Source organism: Leptinotarsa decemlineata, unplaced genomic scaffold (assembly GCF_025532065.1).
Source record: "Leptinotarsa decemlineata unplaced genomic scaffold, Ldec_3_MD MMD2_tig00026314_RagTag_RagTag, whole genome shotgun sequence".
Lineage (NCBI taxonomy): Eukaryota > Metazoa > Arthropoda > Insecta > Coleoptera > Chrysomelidae > Leptinotarsa > Leptinotarsa decemlineata.
In genome coordinates this window covers 256,755-279,844 of record NW_027412684.1, presented here as the reverse complement: position 1 = coordinate 279,844, position 23,090 = coordinate 256,755, and the positions used below count along the sequence as shown (strand labels likewise).

Sequence of the window (23,090 nt, the reverse complement as noted above, 5' to 3'; positions counted from 1 at the left end):
AGTGGTACGAGCAATAGTTCATGAAAATCAAACTAGAAACCTAGATGCACAATATTCGAACCCCAAAACATAAAAAAAAATTATTGTATATTGAACTATTAAAAATATACCAGATGGAGTTTGTTGTTGGAAAAAATTGAACAGGAGTTGAATGAAAAAATTTAAATTTTCAAACAGCAACTTTGTAAGGCAGATTTTTAATTTTAACGACGGAAATTGTGTTTCAATTGATTAAAGTTTCTTCTTATTTGAAAATAATAAGGAAAATTTTCTATTTCTTTCAAAATATCACTACCTGGCCTCTTAAATCAGTTGAAAAATCATTCCAATGGTATTTTCAATCCATATGCTGGCAGCCTTTCAATACCCAATATTTGAGTGTCCGTTTTCATAACCTAAATCCGGAATAACAAATTACGATGCTTGCAAAGTGATCGTTCATGCAGTTCATCATACCATTTTTCCTTGAACTAAATTCATGTAGAATACATTCAACATTTGAAAGAAAGTTTTTGGCTTTCTACTACTTCATCTTGATACAAATAAAGGATGAGGGAATCTTTCAAAGAAAGGAAGGAAGTAATCATTTTGAAAATAAGTAACTCTATACATGTATGTGTAGATCATGCAAAGAAGTACCTTTCAGACACAAACTGAAAGAAAGTCCTCCTGAAACAACTACTTTTATATAAACATTGAATTACACGAAAAAAAAAATCTTTCGAAACAAATACTTCTATATGAACACTGAGTTATACAGAAGAAACTTTTCTCTACTCAGTTTGAATTTCAAACATTCGTTGTGGAATAAAAATCAAATATCATTCACATGAGTTCTACTTTAAATGAATGGTAACAAATTGCACTTACATGGAACACTGTCATCCTCACTGGTATACATCGATGTTTCGCCTTAAGACACTTGCCCTAAGGCTCTTTAGTGCCAAATTGGATAACATTATAGAAAATACACACACTTCATTCATGAATTACGATTTTCAATGTCATGGAATAAGCTTGATCTGCTTATGTCATCGATGACATCGTAATGACATTCATTCACCTATTTGATTCAATCCCAGCCACGAGAAATCTTATTTGAATTGAAGGGGTTATATTTTCAGAAGTGATTAATTTTTGGGAAATGAAGTTTTTGGCTTTCTACTACTTCATCTTAATACAAAAAAAGAATGAGGGAATCTTTCAAAGAAAGAAAGGAAGTAATCAATTTAAAAATAACTAACTGTATACATGTATGTGTAGATCATGCAAAGAAGTAACTTCCAGACACAAACTGAAAGAAAGTCCTGTAAGCCTGTAAACAGTAATATCTTGGTGAATACCCATTCAATTCAAACGAACTGAGCGTCCCTTGAATCAGAATCACCTTTGCTAACGTAACACGAGTCGAATAATTCCGTCAGGATTAAAATTGTGTGATCGGAATTCGATCAACGAAGGCCGTTTTTGCCTGGTCCTGTTTGATGAATGTTCTACCGGTGAGAAAGTTATCGAAGCGTTCGGAAAGAAGATAGTCGATTGGCGGGAGGTCTGGGGAGTATGATGGGTGGATCAGTTCTTTGACACTCAATTCGTTTAATTTTTGGACCGTGATTCGTGAAAAGAACGGACGAGGAGAGAACGGAAAAGCAAAGAAGAACATACCTTGGAACAATTTCTGTCTATCTTTCAAATCGTTGAGCACCCAATTTCAGAGCTTTTTGATATTTCTAATACGTTACGAACCATCAAAAACTGCATATGAGCTGACACGCAGTGCTTCCGCCATCCCACGCATCGTTTGTGACGGGTTAATCTCCATCAAGGTTATCAAATCCTCGTCCTGGATAACTGTAGGTCGACCACATCAAAGTGCATCTTTGAGGCTGAAATTTACGTAACGAAATTTCGCAAACCAACGTGCTGAATTTTTCCGTTGGGCTTTCTTCTTACTGTCAAGAAAAGGTAACTGGAGGTTTCTTTCTATTTCTGTTGGTGAACAGAATGGAGTATGTTTGAGAATGCCACGAAATGATCAAGTTCTTCATGAATGATGGATATAACATATCCCAACCATAAAGTCTATTGTTGAAGATGAAATACGTGTTTTTCAAGCAGTAGTCTAAGAGTTCGATAATGTGAGCTGGTGGGTCCTCGTTCATGGCTATCTGGTCAAATCCTCCATTTTTTGGTACAGATATATTATATCAAGAATGGCACATACATCGTCAGTGTCCAATATCTATAAGGGCGATAAAATGCGCTGGGTTCTTGAAATATGATTGTTAGTGGCTGCATTATGCTGGCCAGGTATCTTTCAAATGACTGAATTGGGAATCCAATTGCGCTGACGCGCAAGGACAAAACCCAAACACTACAGAAAAATCCTCAAAGTACTCTCAGATCGATGCCTGTGCGAAAGTAGCGATTCACATTGGATTTGGATAGCTGGATATTGAATCCATATGGAAAAACGTTCTCAAGAACTTCGTTTCATATAAACGCAGTTTTCCAAATGAAAGAGTTCTCAAAGAGTGAAGATCCAAGTGTACTGAGTTGAACCTTAAAACAATGAGCAGTCACAATCGGTCGCGAATTTCTGATATGTACCACTCTTGGTGGAATCAGATGTTCCAAGTAATTTTAACACTCCCCCTGAAAGTATCTATAGGAGAAATACAAATTTAAAACCTTTCTTCTATGTTCCAGGCTATCAAGGTTGCACGTGATGTTCGTGTCTCCAATCAGGCTCTTTCCTGGATGGAATCCAGCAACTTCAGGGTATGTTTGGAGGCAGAGCTCCATACATGAGAACAACCTCCGAAGAAGGTCTGATTTGAGCTTCACAAAACATCAAAAGTTGTTGCGGTGTGTAGGTTTTCTGGTTTGTAACAGTGTTCAAAGCTTTTCAGAAGTAGCCCTTCAATTCCAGCGACATGATTGTGCCAAGACTTATTGGTGTCCATTTTATTCTCCAACAAACTTATATAAGCAGAAAGCGGAATTGTCTGACCTGACATTATTATATCCAGTTCAGAGACATTTAATTTTCTTGGAGAAAACCGATACCTGGGTTTTTGTAGCAATGAATTGAACCTGGTTACTTTCACCCCAACTCGAAATCACTTCTAGATCCTCATTGAGATATGCAACCTTCTGCTGCCGGTGAAGATGTGCCTCCGTAGCCGATGTTTTGGAATGACAAGAGAAGTGTGCTGTCGTCAGCAAAGCAATATATTGGATTCTTGGTTTTTTCCAATAATTCGTTGATATACAATAAAGAGAGGGTTGGAGGCAATATGGATCCCTGGGAATACCAGCGTTGAGGTGAAAGTATTCAAGAGATATCCATCGACAACCACTTGCATGGAACGTTTCTCAGGAAGCTGAAAAGCCATAAACATGCTTTATTTGTGGATCTTTGATAATCTATATAACTCTCAATAGAACTCTCAGACAACTTCGTGAAAAACTCATGTTTCAGCTTCAAAAACTGACTTTGAAGACAAGTAGAAGTTGCTCTGATGGGTGCCGTAACACAAAAAAGAGAGAAAAAACAATGGGGAAATAAGCACAAAGGAAACCAATGCATCCCGCTCCATCAGAATCCTTGAACAACCCAAAAGAAAAAGTAAATCTAGGAAGTCAAGGCATATATAAAGTCGCATGTGGTGATTGTAGAGGTAATCACGTCCGCCAAACAAATATGCAAATAACAGTCTGATGAGAGGAACACAACCTTGCACTTCGCAACATACAAATAAGCTCTGCGGAGCCAAAAAGTTTTGTTATCGAACAGCAAGCCAAGATGGTTGAACCTCTGAAGAAGCTAGCCACTCGCGCCAACGAAACGTCAGGAAGAAATTCCAAATATCCACGGCTTCCAAACTCGAAAAATAGTGACACTGAAAACCTCAGCCGCGAAAGTCTAAACCATTTTGTTAGATTGATTTTTCCGCTAAAGTTCAAAAGAAGGTATTGAGTATATTTGGGTTCATTATTGGTTGACTCAGGAGTTTTGCGGTTTTACTCCTTGAGGTATTATTATTGGACAAGTTTTTGAAAATTTCATTATTTACCTTGTCAATTCCATTTCAGCTATCACAGCTACAATGATATATTTGTAAATACGCTTATATTTGCATGGTAATATACAATGAGAAGAGTTTGTTAGAGATGAATTTATTTATATAATGCAATGGTCATCGCTAAGACTCTGATCTCAGAAGTTATTCAAAATTTCCTTTTTTGTTGCTTCTGTATTGGAAAACAACATCGAAAAAACATTTAAGTTTTGAATGGAACTTATTCATTGGTGCGAGAGTGTTGTAATCTCCAATTCATTGATCTTGATTTTTCTCTGAACATGTCAGAGTTTTTCGTACTGTAGATTCTACCATACCTTTGCATTATTTGTTTTCTTTTACCATTTATGGAAAACTGAGTTGATATTACCTCATGGTCAGAGAGACCTGCATGAATGATTATAGTTCCAACATTCTCGTCATTGAAATTGAAACAGACATCTTCTATAATAGTTTCAGAATGCTGGGAAACACGAATTGGATATTGTATATATCGTTGGATATGTTACATGCATTGTCAAATTGGAAGATACTAACATATTTTTCAGTGTTTGGGTTATCATTGAAATTCATATTGAAATCTCCAGCTGGTATTATTTTTGAATTCACTGATATTTGTGGGAGAAGGGTTTCAAGGTTTTCAGAAAAAATATCAAGTACAGAATTTGGAGCTCTGTAAATACAAATCATTTGAGTTGTCAAGTACTGAAGAAAACTCAAATATATGCTATACTAGTAGATAGCTATACTATGTAATATTTTCTGATTGAAACGTAGGAAATCATTTTTAGCTGGCTAGTATAATAGTGCCGCCATTATTCATGCGGAAATCAGAAATTATTCTATAATAATTTGGACTATAACATGATTGGTTTTTCTTCATCCATTGATCCGTTAATGAATGTGGTCAGGGCATTTTGCTTTAAAATGAGATGTCATCCAAATGGATGCTGAAGAGGCAAGACGAGTGTCTTGTTCCGAAACATCGATGTCCGCCATTGAGGATGACAGTGTTCTATGTAAGTGGAATTCAATCTCTTTCATATACTATATTACTAGCGACCCGCCGTGGCTTCACACCAGTGCAATGCTGATACTGATTATAAATTCATCCACCGGAAATTTAAGCGCAAGGAGAAACAATGACAGGAATATTTAAAAAGCCTTTCTTATAGCACATTCACGATATAAAACGAACCTACATACAAAATTCAAGCTTCGGAGCCTCAGCTTCATCAGCGGTACGGAGAAACAGTGATAAAAAGGTAACTTTATTTTCCCCAGTGGCTGGCGTCCCAGTTGAAATATTTGACAATCCTCTCTTATTGCACATGTTCAACACAGAAAGAACCTACATACAAAATTTCAGGCTCCAAAAATATAACGGTACGAAGAAACAGTGTGAAAATATAATTTTTATATGTAAACACGTCTCTTTTATTTTCAATGGGGCTTCCCAGTTGAAGTATTTGAAAATTATTTATTATTGCAAATCTACAATATAAAAAGAACCTACATACAAAATTTCAGCCTCCGAAAATATAGCGGTAAGAAGAAACAGTGATGAAAATATAATTTTCGTATGTAAACGCTCCCCTTTTATCTCCAAGGAGGGCGCTTCAGTTGAAATATTTTTAAACTTTTTTTCAGTAATTATCTTAGACCAAAGAAGTACATATTTATTAAATTTTAGCTTTCTGGAACTCACTAATGCAAAGAAACAGAGATGAATGTGTGAGTGTCAGTTAAGTCAGTGAGTTTTGCATTTTTGAGTATAGGATGTGTAGCGTTTTTGTGAACGACTTCTGATTCAATTTCATAGCAAATGTTTGGAGTACAAACTGAATAGAAAGTACTTTTCTTGTATAACGAATATTTTCTAAATGAAACCCCAATAGTTTTTTTCAAACATTCCTCACTACAATATCTTGTTTTGCCAGTCATGTAACTTTCAATTTTCAAATTGAGCCTTTTGTTAGTTTTTCAATATTGGTAAATGATGCTACAAGAAAAAAACATTTTTAAAACTCAGTATTTGTTTAAGACATACCTTTCTAGTAGTGTACCACACAGCACTACCTGTTTACGTGATTTTTTTGTCTGAACGATCACAAGTGTCATCATATCGGATAATGATTTGATCCAAGGTTGAATAGTTATTGTTTATCAACTGTAGAAACATAAGAGAGTATTTTTGAGATTCACTTGATATTTTCTTCATGTAGTTAGTAACATGTCAACCAAATTTCATGTTTCAATTCCTCATTATTAGTAATAATAGTAGTAATTTCCAACCAAACAAAAATTTGTAATGGAATTCAATACCAGCAGATCCGGGATTAGATGTGTAAGAGGAATAGTATTTTTATACGTAATTCATGAATATAAAGATTTTCTTCACATGAAGTTTATTATGGTAGAATCATTATTATCAGAGCGATGAATGTATTCCATGTCATTCATCATATTATACTATTGGCGGCGGACATGAAAAATTCTTTTAAATTTGTAGGTACCTCTTCTACACATTGAAAGGATCCATTTGATGCAGAAATTCTATAATTGATATAAAAGACTGTGTCTTTCAATTTTTATTCATATATTTTGGTATCTTGTTGAATCGAAATTGAATTTTAATTTTCTTGAAGAGGGGGTCAGTTTTTTTCTCTTTCCGATATACCTATGCAATAATGTGACTTCATTTAAAAAAATCGTGACAAAAATGACCCCACTGAAAACGATAAAATGAATAATTTTAAAGCAACTGAATAATCGGTAAATTGATTTTTTTTAAGCTTATAATGTTTTGAAAAATTAAACTATGATGGAGAAGCTGTGAAATATTCAAATGTTTTTCAATTGTTTCAAATGAGGTTGATTTCGAATGCTTTCAAGTGATTTCAATATCAATTATAACGATCATTAATATAAATTCCTTGTATGAAATTGAAAATAACGGAGAGTTACTATTATTGAATAGTGGGACTACATTTTCTTGTTCATAGGCTGGTCACGTTCCTATTGAACGAAGGACACATAATATCAACGATATTAAAGAAATAGCTGACAGTAACGGGTGTCCCTCAAATATAATGAATGAGTTACTGTGGAATACAAAATTAAGAGGGTGTTTTCTTAAATCCTCGACTCTTTAGAAAGAGGAAGACTTGAAATTTATAATACTGCTGATGGGGTGTCAACTGAAGTTGTATTTTGGTCCATATCTGGCCTTTTGGAGTACCCAATACCAATTTCTGAAATTGTTGAGATGCTTCTATAGTCGTGCGTGATAATAGTCGGAGAGCCAATGAGTGTTTCATGAAGTGTTTGATGTACCCTGAAACTTTGTAAGGCTAGTATCTATGGAATAAGAAGTACGAATACCTGTGTTTGCCTGACCCTGCCCGGGACGCCAGGTACTGCGCATAATAGAAAGGTGTAAAAAAATATAAGCCAAAATAAGTGTTGGATTCACAATCCAACAAACTTTAATCGAAAGATTAGTTAATTTTCAATTATAATTTAAGATGGCAGACATTTTGGAGGGGGTTCACATATAATAAATTTCCTTCAAAGTAATTTTTTTAACAAAATGAAATGTTTGATCCATTATAAAATGAACAGCTACTTAATCAAATATTTAGAAAGGTATTTACAAAAAGTCAGACAGTTTTGTTGGGGTTTAAATCCCGGCGAACATGAAAATGAATTTTATTTCAAATAGAAAGAGATAGGCGCATAGTTGACGGCGTGAGTAAGAGAACCTATCACCATAGTAGCTCCGCTCTCATTGGTTGTTAATCACGTGATCTTTACCAGCGGTACATTCAAAATAAAATTCATACTTATGAATAGATGTAATGTAAAGAAATTTAAGATGTAATGACTTTCAAAGAACTTTTAATGAATCAAAATTGGGAAAAAAGCATATAAATCCAAACATTAAAAAGCCGAAAAGTCAAATGCAAATGTGACGTTGAAAATTTTGACGTTGAAAATTTTCAATCGAGGACCGCTTGCCTGGTAATGATGATACCCAATAGGCTGAAACAACTGTCTACCGGTGGCTCTTAAATTAAATTAAAATCAATATGTTTTGAAAACAACAAAAACAGTGTCACTTCTAGCACAATAACTCACATGTACTAGTACTAATTGGAAAAGCGGTGAATGAAATGAGACTAGCGCCATATATGTGTTACGCCAGAAAATTTTCAGCCCATGTACAGCTTGTCAAGTTGAATAGAACTGGCCGATACTTGATGAACATCCATATTGAAAAACTAATTAATACATTAAACTGTAACAATTTTTTTTTTCACCTTGTCAAATGTATGAAGACCTTTCTGAATTCCGTAATGGTTCTGGTCACTGGATGTTCGTTTGTCAGATGACTATAAGAGTGCGAGAGTGAGAGAGAATTCTCACGTCTCTTCCTAGAATTGACAAGCTGTAATATATTGTGCAGCGTTCATGTGAATGATATCTGATTCAAATCCATAACGAATGTTTGGAATACAATCTATTTCCGTATGATATGAAACTATTTGTTTTGAAAGTATTTTTCCTTTCGCGTAATTCAATGTTTATATGGAATCAGTTTTCTCGAGAAGACCTTTCTTTCTCACTTTGGAATTTTTCCACTTTTTTTGGTGTGGAGATAAAGAAGTGGAAAGCCAAAATAATCTCTCCCTGAAGTATACTTCTCACAACTCGAACACAATTCCTATGGCTGGGATTGAATTAACTGAGCGACTGAAAGTTATCGTGACACGGGTAGATTTATCTCTCATTCGTAACATGAAGTCGTAATGTAATGAATATTACTGGAATTTTTTCCCAACACTAGACTGTTATTTCAACACCTTGACATGAGTTTCCATCAAGAGGAAGAACAAACTGACCTTCCTCTTGAAAATGATCACTTGGTGACAGAAACACATGTCGAGGTGTTAAATTAACGATTTGTTGTTGGGAAAAAACTCCAGTATCATTCATTACTATACCAAAGGTTCCGAACAGTGAATCACAAGTTCGTAATGTAATGACAGACACCAAGAACGACAATAAGAATCACAATGCCAAAGGAGTCCCAATCATGAATACAATAATTGCGAAAAATAATATTTCATTACTAGATATCAACAGATTTGGAAAGACTCCTGGGAGTGACCGGAAGGTTTCTGAGATTAGCAAAATTATAGAAATCAAGAATCCGATAAAACCAGTACCCACGCAAAGTTGATCACGATTGAAGATTTGAAAAATACAGTATTGATTTGTATCCATGATAATAGTTATAAAATTACCAGAATTAATTCTATCCATACCGCGTTTCAATACACGATAGCTTCATCAGTTATTGGAGTCACCAGTAAGTGACAGAGCTACCATGTAGCAGAACGCGTTTCAAATCAAACTCATTGATTTGGATATCATGGATATCATGGATAGTTTAATTGATTTCATCAAGTAACAGGTCAACATATTCAAAAATCAAAATTGATTCGGTTTCGACAATGCTAGAAGAATATCTTGAAAAAATAGATGCAGTCGAACTGGTAAAAACAATCAGAGTCGGTTGAAAAATCTATCACCAGCTTTGAATCGTGAAAATATTTTACTTGTGAGTCGACGATCATATTCAAATTCTTTGATGGGTTTGCCAACTTGGTATCCACGTATCTCATGAAAAATTTGCACATCGAGGCTCGAAACTGGATTTCAATGAGGCACGACAAAAATGTTGAATTATATAGAGTAAATATCCAAGTGTGCCAGATGTCGAATAGACAAGGCAAGACCTATAATGCCTTTGATGGGACAGCTACCTATAGAGAGATTCACATACATGTTCGACTTTTTACATTCACTCCCAACTAGCAATTTCGTATTTTATAATAGTTGCGGAAACGTTTCGGGGAAACAAATTATAAAACTGCATTTCTCCCAGAAATGTTTTCAATATGTTTATAAAACTGCTATAAATAGGAAATTGGCACCGTTTCATAAAACATTATAGTTATTATCAATATTTTGTAAGGCCTTTTACAAACACTACAAAACAGTTTTATAAACATTTTGGCAGTTACTATGAAATTTGTCTAACGCTCTCAAAAAGTAGTTTTGTAAAGACTTCCCTAACTGCACTTTTGCAACATATTTGAGCGATACTTATAAAATAATCAGAAGACAATTTTATAAGAGTTTTTTAGTAGTTCCAAGTAGGCGTTATAAAATATAATACAGCCGAAAACGATAACAATGAAATAAAAAAGTGTTGAAAATGTTTTTTTGAAGACGCAAGAAGTAATTTTGTATTGGACACTAGGAAAATATAATAGATATGTCACCAACTGAAAACTAACAAATAGAAAGGTTGAAGCCATTTTAAAATTTCACTTCTGCACTCATAAAACTGTTAAAGACATTGTTTATGTTTCGAAGATTGATATTTTTACTGCAGATGAAATTTTATTGATAAATATATAGCCTATTATTAGCAAAATTTAAGCGCGCCACTCAATTATAAATGTTTTCGGTAAAATTATTAATTATACAAAAATTCACTCTGTCGACGTATCAATTTTCTAGTCGCAAACTTAACTCACTTTATTCTAAATAATATAGTGTTATAATATTTATGTACTTTTCAGCTGTAAATATCACTATATGTGCGGTATTTCATATTTTCAACTCATCTAATTTCAGTATCCCGGATCGCTATCATTACAAATGGCGTCGTTCTATAAAATGAATTGGTATCAGTAGCAAGCATTTCAACGTATTTTAGCTACTATGTTACCCCTATAAAACTGTTAAGAAACACTTAGTTCTGGGAGTGATGGTATTGCGGCAGAGTCGGACTACTTTTAAAGCTTCAGGTTTCTAGAAAAGTGCTAGTATGAATAAAAGATTTTTCACATATAGTTTGGATAAATATCATCTGTCCTTGATGCTCTGGCTAAAAAGTTTCTTTCATCGATTATAAAGGCTAAACGATGGGTTTTAACCATTATCATAACCATAATTAGAATTGAATACAGTAACAATAGAAACTGATTATTAGTTATTGACAAAATGTATCAATTAATTGTAATTTATAAAAATGAGTTTTCAATATTTTTTTGACCGTAAGCTACAATGTATTGAAAATATGGAAGTATTTTGCAAGAGTGTTACCTCATATTACTGGAGTTCTCTCCCAACACCAAACCGGTCTAGACCGTATATTTTTCAATAGATGGATTTTCTTGAATAACTGAAACAAAACTAAACTAACCCAAACCAACCAATATCCCTTTTTCCATATAACAAAAAATTATAAAAAAATATTTGTTACAAATAGAGTATTCGAACCCACCACAAAAATTAATCATACGTCAATTAGTCAACATCCCAACATCGAAGCCATTTACACTAACGAATACCTATGGACACGAACACTGTCACGAATTAATTATAGAAAGCGGGTAGCGAACCTTGTATGGTTTAGCTGCTAAAACTGGACTCCCATCCAACCCCAACAACTCTATATGAAATATTTTTTCGAAACACAACTAAGCATCCCGTTATTCTGATGTTTTTTTTTACACAGAATACTAAGAATACGGCCCAATTAATATTTGTTTGCCTTTCTGCTCCGCTGTGGCTCTGCTATCGGTACACAACTATTGTGATTGTTTATAAGTTAGTTGGCAATATTTTTGCTAATAAATGACACTTTGGTGACTCTTATAATATAAATTACTTATATTCATCACATATTACCTTTTTTATGATTAATATTCGTTGTCTAATGCTAAATACATGTTATATTAGACATAACCTATATGAACGCAGATTAAATATTGTTGATATTTGATTTGTCGTGCGTTTAGTGACAATGACGGGTAAGTTTTTGATGTCAGAATATATCTTTTGATCAGCTTCAATAATTGACCAGATATTTGATAATTCAGGTCTATATTTTTAGTTGATAGTTTTGTTTTTTTGAAGCTGGATGTGACTCATTTTATCTAAGTTTTAGGTATATATGTTCACCATAGTTCCGTCGTCATGGATAAATAATAACCAACCCTCATGGCCAAAAATTGATGCCGATAAGCTAATATGAAACCACAATTCTATGCCCTAAGCCAGTTGGTTTACAATGATGTATAAACTAAAACAAAGTCATTTGATGACCTACCAAATTGCTGAAGAAGAACTATTAGAACGAATGCTGCAGAACAAGAAAAAATTATCAATTCTATGCAACCCAAAAAGCAAGCAGGATTATTTTCATCCTAACAAGTTGTCACAAAAAGTGTGAAAAAGCCAGAGTTGTGTATCTTTCATGAAATATTTAGAAGTTGCTGAAGAACTAATTTCCACCACGACATCGATGGTGCCCCACTTGAATAACTTAACAAAAATATTCTTACTAGATACAACTAAAATTTTGAAGAATTTTCCAAAGCTGTGATTGAGAATGGATGTCAGCTGGTTGTTCTTAAATGCTGCATTTTATTCTTGGTGGCTACAAATATATATTAGCAAAATAAATTTGATTTTATAACAGTTATATTAGTGTTTTTGAATTGTAGTAAATATACCATGCTATAAAATAGTTGGGAAATTATCATTGAAGTGACAATATGGTAATGGAAATAAAATTGTGTCTGAAAGCATTTTAATAAAATAATTTCATCAAAGCTACAGGAAACAGTTATAAAATAGGCTTGAAATAGTTTTATAACTATCATGAAAATCTCGCAGAAAAGTGTTATAACACTGCTATATAACAATTCACTTTTATAGGAAAATAAGTTTTATAAGTTAGTTGTAAAAACGTTTCTGTGATAATTTCCTGACTATTTTATAATGGTTTTTTGATTTCATGTCATAAACGTTTCTATGACAAATTTATAAAACACTTTTATTGCCTACAACTGTTGTCGACTTATTTTGGCCTTCTTCCATCACGGTTGGAAGAAGAAGAGCTGAGAGAAGTATCTGAAGAACGTAAGAGAATATAATGAAAATCAATTCGTTCAGCTTTACCCCATAATGTATGAGCTTGAGAAAGGGTGACACAAACGATAACTTTTTCAATCAGTGTTTAGAAATGAAACTTTTGAAGAGGAAACATTATTTTATTTTTTCAGATGTCTAGTAAATGGCATATACTCCATCATCAACTAGCGTCTTGCATCCTTATGATTCAATTTTGACGCCATTTTCTCATCAAATCTGCAAACGAAAAAAAAAGTACTATTCCACAAGCAATAATACGATACGAATAAGCACTGACAAAAATTCGAGGGTACGGTGGACTAACGAATATTTGCCAAATTAACCAAGAGAAGTGAATGTACCTGTCAAGGCAGAACTCCCCAATTGAATGATGTTCTTGTGTTCACAGATGAACATTTTCCCAGAAGCTAGAGGTAATTGAAAGTGTCTTTTTTGGAGCTCATGGTAGAATACACGTGGTATCAGTGACAACATAATATCTGGCTATGAAAATCCTTCTGGACCTTCATTCTCTACAAAACTTTCTGGAGAGAAACAGGCTAGAGACAAGTTGTACACAGTCGCAGACTCAAGATAGAGATATCACTCTAGCTAGAGACTTTTGATACCGTATTCCGAACCGAAATCTTTGCCGTCTATTTGTGAATGGGAGGATTGATAGAAACCGAAATCACTCACAAATCAATACAAATATTATTCGACAGCCAAAAGGCTTTATGAGCACTTGGCTCTCACCGAACAACATCCAAGTTGGAAGTGAACTATCAAGAAAGACTAGTTTCAAAAGAATGGCTCAATGAAATGTTTTTGGTGTCGATTCCTGGCTACACTGGCTTGGAAGGTGAAGAAGCTGCTGACACACTTTCAAAGGGCGATTTTATTGGATCAAAACCTTATCGTAAACATTGCTTTAAACTGTGCTGGAAGTACACACTAAATACCTGGGCTGCAAGAGCAGTATCTACCAGAAATGGACCATTTCAGTATGTTTCTACTCCTTTCAAAATATTTTTCTGAACATCATATGAAGATACTTGGACTGTCAGAACACTATGGAGTTTTTCTGTTTGAAAGATGATGAAACAGCAAAGCAGGTTTCCTGTGTTCAGCAGAGTTTGTTATCTTGGGTGTTAATTGGGGTATCTACAAAACTATTGTTGATAAAGCAAAACTGACTGCTAGAATCTGAAATAATCAATATGAGCTCCAGCCAAATAGTGCTACACTCTAACCTTCACAGTACTCAATAGTACATGATTATTTGCAATTCAATTGCAGAAAAATTCCATTCGATTATGAGAACTTGATTTATCACATGTCAACTTTTCAGAAAAAAATTATGGAATACAGTTTTCTCAATATGGATTAGTCGAATTATTCCAAAGAAGAAAAGTTTCGAATTCGGCAAGTGACTTTTGGGAAAATTATGTCAGTTTTGCCAATATGTCAGTATAACTGTTTTGGAAAGATACATGAGCACTGCAGAAACAAATATCAAGTGTATTAGGAAGCGGTTTCTGAGCAAAAGTGGAGATTCACATTGAATACAAATTGGAGAAACGAATGAAGTACTAAAATTCCATCAAAGTATGTTTTCCTATAAAATATACAATATATTGCCAGAAAATAAAAGAGACCTTAATAATAAACAAATGTTACGTATAATCAACAAACATAAAACAAAGTTTTGAACTTAAAATTATGGTATTCTTTATTTTTTCCTCTGTTTTGAAGGAGGTTTTATATTTCATTTCCATCTATATTTTTCTTTTCTGTTGTATCTCGAATAATTCGATTCGCGAGCATCATTCATAAATTGAAACATTTCTGCTTGTGAGTGTGAGTAGTTATCATAGTTATCAATGTATATTGGAAAATAAATAACAGAAGACATTCGAGAAGACCTAGAACTTTCAATAAGTGATGAAGCAGAAATGTTTCATTTATAAATATCTCGTCTCAAAAAAAAGAAGTGAATATCTTAGCGAGGTAAAAGATGCTATTTGGGTCACCTACTTTTCAGGAAATCTTCTTTGAAAATAATCTGGAATCACCGTTTTATGATTTAAAATTGAATAAAATGTACAGTAGATTCTTATTAACACTACAAACTACTGTAAATCATTTGTCCATATTTGCAGGCAAGTTCGAATCACTTTTGTAATTTTTGAACATGATATTTTGAAAACTAATTTTCAGTAGTAGATCGAGTAACCTACCATTAGGAAAATAAAATGAAATGAAAGGCCTCTGAAGTTGAAGTCCATATGTGCTTCTTTTCATTCAAAACTATCAGGGTCTTTCCTTTATGGCATTGCCTGCAGCGCAGATCTCTGTTTCACGGCACCATTTTGTTTAGGTTTTCTCTCAAATAACTCACTGAGAGTGAATGAAAGTGAGAATGAGTGAGGCTACTCACTCTATACTATCATGTGTAGTAAGTAGCCCTGTAATAGTTCTGAGCCTATCCCTGCTTTTATATATCAGCTATTCAGTTTTCTTCTCGAATGGTCTTTTTTTAGAGGTTTCCTGTTTATTTTTCGAGTGCGTTTTTCCAGTTCTTCTTGTATTTCTAAGAGACTCATTTTCCAATTTTATTCTGTACCAAAGATTTGAGACCCCCACAGCTGGTTCACCGGCTATATTCTGGAGTTGAGGATCTGTGTCTGACATATTACCTGAATATCTTGACACCCAGTATATGGTCATTATATTGTTCTTCAGATTTTCTAGTTTATTTTTCATTCCCAGACCAGTCTTGGAATAACTCTTTGGTTCTTCAGTGCCTCAAGTGCTGACAGCAAATATTGATCTGAACATTTTATTGAGGCCTCAAATAATGTGCCTTGTACATTGCAGAATCGTGAACACTCAAAGCCTGCAGAACTAGTGTTTACTGACCAAGGGGGTTAGTGGGATGGAAATTTACCCACGCACAGTTTATTTCAGCTCTCGTCCCTGTTTTCGACCCGACCATATGTTTCTGCCGACCATGTTGTATCGAAGCGCATTTCGATATCATGTGATTTCAGAACATGTTCGATGTTTCTTTCTCCACATATTCCGAAATGTATGTTCTACCCAGTCTCATGCAAGTTGGGGATTTTTCCAAACTGAACTGGCCCACTCTTTCATCTCCAAATATAATAAGATGCATAGTAGAAAAGATCAATAATGTTCCCACTGCTGCAGCTATTGGAATGGTTTCCATTGCTTTCATTTTCCCCAAACATGCGACTTTGTAACCTGCTTGAACACCACAACCAAACATGCATATGTTATCCTGAGTTCAATTACCAGAATCAGTAGCATCAGTGCTACCTACGCCGTTCTTTTAATTTTTTTTAGATGTTGGTTCCAGGTCTGCCTGATATCTAGTATAACTCCCAGGTATATGACTTCCCTCCATAGCTGTATCCCTTCATTTGAAGTGCCAAAGGTCCTAGGATCTCTAGGTAAATTCTACTCTGCTCGATTTCGTTGGACTCATATTCAGCCCATTTATCCCGGTCCATCTGATTATTATATCCAGGGTTTGCTGCATGCAACCTTTCATTATACTGTATTCACCCCGGACTGGGATGACTGAGTCATTCATAACAGGGGGGACAAAACTTCTCTCTGAGATCAGTCATATGAAACCCGTGTCACTACTAGTATACTTCATGAATACTAATATTTTCCTGATCATACGTGTAAAGTCAGTCCTCCTGCAGCTTTTTTTGCCGATGCCTTTTCTACTAGACGACTATACAGGGTGTTTCAAATTCGATCCTCACCATTGGAATTTTGGAAACTATAAGAGATACGAAGATGGTGAAATTGGGGAAAAGTTGCGCATTTACCTGACTAACAATATGCTGTTGAGAAAGTTCTGAAATTTCGAGTATATCCGAGTATATCCGGAAAAAAACAGAAATTTCGTAAAATGGTTTTTATTTATTATTTTTCGAAAAATTCGAAAATTAATCGCACTTTCACATTGCCACTTTTTTCCTGCCTTATAATGGTGTTTTTAGATTTCCTATCCGACGTTTCGTTTTCCGGTCACTATCATCAACTCTATTGTTTTTTATGGGCGCTACATTGGATTCTTTCTGTTTTGAATAGAACCAGATTTTACCTTTACAATGATGTATCATAAGTTATCATTCTTTCTCGAAAAATTGGAGGTATTGAAAAAAATCAATTCTTATCATAATACGCTTTGACTTTGATGTTTATAAATTTGAATTTCAATTTGTTACACTCAATGAATTGTGTTATTGTACAAGTCATTGAATTTTTGGCGAAATATAGCTTTCACGAATGAATAAAAAAGAGATATGTTACAAATTTATTAAAAATACGATATTAGAAACAGAAACATCGAAAATGATATATCCTGAAAGGCTACAACCACATCAAACTATGTTCAAGTTATTGAATCAAAATCTCACCGAGTTCGGTTCATTTAAAAAGCCAATGAAAAATACGGAGACAGAATCTACAATCAAAATTTGATAAATGAGGTTTATATGAGATAAATTAGACATTGTGTCCTCTTCAATGAAAATACCACTTTGAACAAATAACAATAATTAACTTGAATGTAAAGACAAACAAAACTAAATCATAGCAAATGCTCAAAATGCTGGCCTTGTTCATGATAACACAACTGTGCTCTTCTTCGAATATTATTCACTGCACGATTAATTTCCCTCCTCCTCAATCTTCCGGATTCTCTAAAAATGCTGTGTTGAAGGTCCTCGATATTTTGATATTTCCTCTGACCATAAACTCTATTCTTCAATGTAGGTACCCTATAAGAATGTATCCATAATACTTTAATTTGGAGACCTTGCTAGCCACCTCACCAGCCTATCATTTCCTATCCGTGTATCACCAAACCTTTCAGTCAGATAATTAGATCATCCAAATAGTCTTCGAAAATCGACATTAAAAACTGGTGATAGTCTTCTCCATTCAGGATTCCGTTAAAATTCTATCTTTGTAATTTCCCGCCCACACAGTTATACTAAATCACACTTGAGGTCGAATTTCTCGGAACTGGGGTTGCTTTGCTCCAAATGTGTTCGTTATTTCGGTTGAATATCCAACAATTCGTAAAAGTGCTTTCATCTGTTCAAATTACATTTTCCGGGGAAATAGGAAAATCAGGTCTTCTTATTAGCCAACTATAAAATTCTGATCGCCGTTCGGGATTACCTGGATGCAATTTTTGAAATAAGTGTATATTGTATTATTTTTTAATCGCTTTTTTTGAGATGTCTCCAAGCACTTGTATGACAAATATTTAGTTCGGAGGAAATTTGACGTGAAGATTTTCCCGGGTTCATGTTTATCTGCAAACTATTAATTTCTGCTGAAAAGGGCACAATGTCTAAATTACCTCATGCATACCTCATTTATCAAATTCTGATTGTTGATTCTGTCTCCGGATTTTTTCACTGGCTTTTCAAACGAACCAAACTTGGTGAGATTTTGATCCAATAACTAGAACACAGTTCGATGTGGTTGTTGTCTCTCGGGATACAAGTTTGAATATATTTCCGATGTCGTATCGTATTTGTAATAAATTTGTATCATATCTCTTTTTTCTTCATACGTGAAAGTCATTTTTCGCCAAAAATTCATCGACTTGTACAATAACAAAATGTCATTGACTGTAACAAATTGAAAGTCAAATTTAGAAATATCAAAGACAAAGCCTATTATGATAAGAATACATTTTTTTCCATATCTCCCCATTTTTCGAAAGAGAATGAAATCTTATGATACATCGTTGACAAGGTAAAATCTGGTTCTATTCAAAACAGAAAGAATCCAATGTAGCGCCCTTAGAAAAAATAAAGCTGATAATATTGTGTAGCAGAAAAAAAGTGACGAAGTGAAAGTGCAATTTTCTTTCGAATTCTTCGAAAAATAAAGCCAGAAAAAATGAAAACCATTTTTCGAAATTGCTGTTTTTTTCGGATATCTCCGGATGTACTCGGAATTTCAGAACTTTCTCAACGGCATATTGTTAGTCAGGTGAATGCGTAATTCAACCATCTTCGTATCTCTCATTGTTTCCGAGATGCCAATGGTGAGGATCGAATTTGAAACACCCTGTATAATCGATTTCAGGGACATATTATCAAATACGCTCTCAATATCAGGGTAAGCAAGTGAAAATAGTTCATTGTCTTTATAAGTGTGACATGAAGCCGTTTCTGTTGACATACTAAACCTATACGCTAACATAGTTAACGATTTTTCAGAAAGAATAAAGTCTGAGCTGATAGGCGTGGTTCAATGAAATTATCAATGTCAAAAGTTTTGTCTGCTACTGTAATAGATATTTTCAGGCTGCGAGGAAGAAGGTACTAGCTATCTAAAATTCTCAGCAATGGTTGCATTATTTGTGTTCTTTCTCATTTTCAATTGCTATGAAGTAATTTCAAAAAACCGACTCCGCCTCTTTTACTTCGAAAAATATGTGAGAAGAAGGAAAAACTACTGTATTTGGCTATACCTTCTCTGTTCCCGAATAGATTGAAAATCAAATAACATTGTGCCTAACTTTTGATTCATAGAATGTAGTGATAGTATAGCTTTGCCCAGGGTGTCGTCTGCCTTGGGTCTTCCTTAAGTTCAAAATTCCACTCAATTCTTGGTATTTCTGAAAAATATGGAGACTGCATCTGATAATTTTATGAATAGAAGCAAGCACCATAACTTATTCTCCAAAAGAATTTGACAGTACATCATTTGAATAGATGAAGTAACATATTGAATCTATTGTTAACGTATTACTCTATTTCCACCAGATGCAACCCGCAGGTGTTCAAAAAAACTTGAACCTTTTCGTCTCACAACATTCTCACACCACGTCATTCAATTATTACCAAACGCAGTGACCTATCGAAAAAGGCACTCGATAGCACCTTGAGAGCATTAAAAAATAATTATCATCTTTTTTGTTAACGCAACTATCTTACCTAGTTTGAAGTTCTTCAAAATATTTCAATGTTATTGGACAAGTTAACATAATAAATAATATACGCCAACATGGATTTCAAATTTAATTTCTACAGTATCTTTAAACTAGCAACATGTCGAAATTGTTATTTCTGATTACTGGAATATAGTACTTTTAACAACTTTACATGACCTTTGAATCGGGAGGAATACATCGATTTGAGGTCCATACCACCGCACTCGTGAATTGTATTACTGACTTACTTTTGTGAGATGTTAATGTTTATATTATTTACTGAATGGAAGTAAATGGAAAACATGAAGCAAAAAACAGAAAATCAGGATGGTTTCTTTTTTATTTCAAATATCTCCTGAAACAAAATAACTAGGATCAATTTGTCAGTGTTTACAGAGTTTTCGTATCTTACCGTTTACGAAATGTCCATGCATATCCCCATATGATTATATATTTTACCTCTCAATCAGTATAATTTCCACCTGAGCATAGCTCTGACATTCAGACATTTTCAAAAATAAAATAATTTTAGGAGGGGTGAACTATTTGTAATGTTGCAGCCAAAAAATAATTTATTTCCCAATCTGGGTGAATATGGAAAAGTAACAGTTTTTTAATGTTTCAATATTCATCCCTGCATACTCCATTGATATCTGCTACTTGGCCTGCTGCACAGTTTCCTTTCACTGTAGTCAGAAATCTTCTTCCGCCTTGAGTACAGTTATTAGCGACTCCAGTTTGATTGTTAATATCATTAACCGTACCAGTTCTGAGGTAGGATTCCTGTTGAAAATCAAATTATTGACTGTTATTGGAAGTTCAACAAAGTATATCTGAACTAGCTTCTGCCTGCGACTTCTGTCTGGATTTTAAAATTTGGCCTATAGAGAAATAAAAGACATATATGATGCCATCTATAGAAGTATATTCACTTGAAATACAGGGGGAGAAATTCAATATTAATATGAATCAAAAGGAAGTCTGCTTGAGTGTTGAAAGTAACTGCGTGAAATGAACTTCAAATGGGGGTAAATGAAACAAACTACTATTAATTTTATATAATATCAATTCAATTCTTCAAAGATTGATGTCACGCTGTAACTTTTCGGGTCAAAGTTTTCAGTTTTCTGTTATTACACTTCTTCAGATTTCAGATTATGGAAGGGCAAAAACCCCAGAAAATATTCACAATCATAAATATGGAGATTCTATCATTTCAAATACCTAATCACTTGAATGCAAAACCAAAATATTTTTTTTCGGTTACAGCTCAACTGATACGACTTTAAGTCAGTCGTTTAAGTCAGTCGTGAAATTCATACAAACGAAGTCGCAGACAGAAACACCACATACAATGTAACAATATATATATATATATATATATATATATATATATATATATATATATATATATATATATATATATATATATATATATATATATATATATATATATATATATACATATATATTTGAATGATGCAACTAATTTTCCTTTATTTTCAGTATTTCAATATTAAATTTTAAAAAGGATTTGAAGCTTTATATCTTCTATTTATTATCTGCTAGCGCTTTCGACAGTTGGTAGTACTGCCATCTTCTAGGCACTCCTCAAACTGAACTTGTCATCCTGTCGTCTGCCTCTTTATACGGTCAGAGCGTCTTAACTCAGATATTTCAGGTACTTTAGGTAAATTTGCCTGTATTTTTACTGCATCAGGTACTATTCTTTGTGTTACATCTTCTCTAGGAATGTGTATGGTTTTGTTTAATATATTGAATGTGAGGTCTTGTTGTGTTTTGATTTGTACTTATTCCTCGATAGGTGATTTATGACTGTTAAATTTATGGATGTTCAAGTTTTCCCAAATGTCCATGCGGTTTCCCTTGTTGACTTGTGTTTTATGAGTTTTATGTTCTCTGGTGGGGGGATATTATGTTTGTTTTATATGGCGTGTGTTGCGAGGTTTGATTTATATACTATTGGGTTTATGTATGCCTTTTTGTGCACATTGTACCTTTGGATTAGTTTTTTCTTGGTTTGGCCGATATAGAATTTGTTGCAGTCTGAGCATTGTAAACTGTATTTCCCGTTTTGGTCTTTGTCTACTTCTTTTTCATAGTTGTTTATTTTTTGTGTTATCTTCGTGTTCGGCTTGTATGTGATGTTGATGTTCAGTGGTTTGTTAGTTTTTTGGTTTGGTGTCCTACGTACGTGAATGCTGTCCATATTTGAGTTGTTTTGTCTGTTGGGGTGGCTTGATCCTTGTTCTGTATTTTTTGTTTGATTCTGTTTTCTGATTTATCTATTGTCTTTTGGGTGAAAATATTAATATTAATATTAGAAAGAAAATATTACAATATTTTCTGTTAAGAGTTTAAAGGACATGGTAAAGGAGTAACTCGTGATATTCTTCAGTTTACTTCGAGCTGGTCGGCACGGCACGGCAGTATAGCCCCCCCTCTCGGCCGATACTGGCGTAACCGCTATTTCTCTGAATTCTCTATCTGTAATGTCTTCGAAAATATTCATTCAAGTTACAAGCTGTAATATTGATCTACGTATATTAAATGCACAATGTATTTAAGGTTCTCAATTGGATAAGGATAAATGTTGTATTGCTTGCAATCACTTCGTTAATAAGCCATTATTTCTGAAGAATAAAAAATAGTTATTGTGGATTATCTTTGAAAGATAGATACTTATATACCATCGATGACCTTTTCAAAGTGTACAATACTGTAGTAACTTTTTTGATCTATCTCGTAGGGTTCATCTAGCGTATTGTTTCACTATTACCTTAATATAGGTATCAAATGACAGGGTTGACTGGTGGAATAGTACACTTTGAGAAAAATGCAAATTCAAGATGGTCGTATTACATTTTTTCTCACAACCACCTCAGTATGGGTATCACATGACAGGGTTTGACTAGTAGAATAGTAGTACCCTTTGAAAAAGATGCAAGTTCAAGATGGCCGCAGCTACTAATAGGCAGATTTCATAT

At 34.0% G+C, this 23,090-nt stretch overlaps 1 protein-coding gene and 1 pseudogene across 2 annotated transcripts in view; both read right to left on the bottom strand.

Annotated features, from left to right (window-relative positions):
- LOC141485245 (probable cytochrome P450 6a20) overlaps nt 1-23,090 on the bottom strand; it is a 123,094-nt gene that overhangs the window by 20,961 nt on the left and 79,043 nt on the right. The window contains exon 1 of one of the 2 annotated variants that reach the window (XM_074181570.1): nt 6,136-6,228. The exons of the other annotated variant lie outside the window; for it this stretch is intronic. The gene's annotated coding sequence lies outside the window, so the exon portion shown is untranslated. Of the gene's footprint in view, nt 1-6,135; nt 6,229-23,090 lie in introns of those variants that run through there. 2 annotated transcript variants of the gene reach the window in all.
- LOC141485282 (cyclin-dependent kinase 9-like) overlaps nt 1-23,090 on the bottom strand; it is a 332,045-nt pseudogene that overhangs the window by 267,361 nt on the left and 41,594 nt on the right.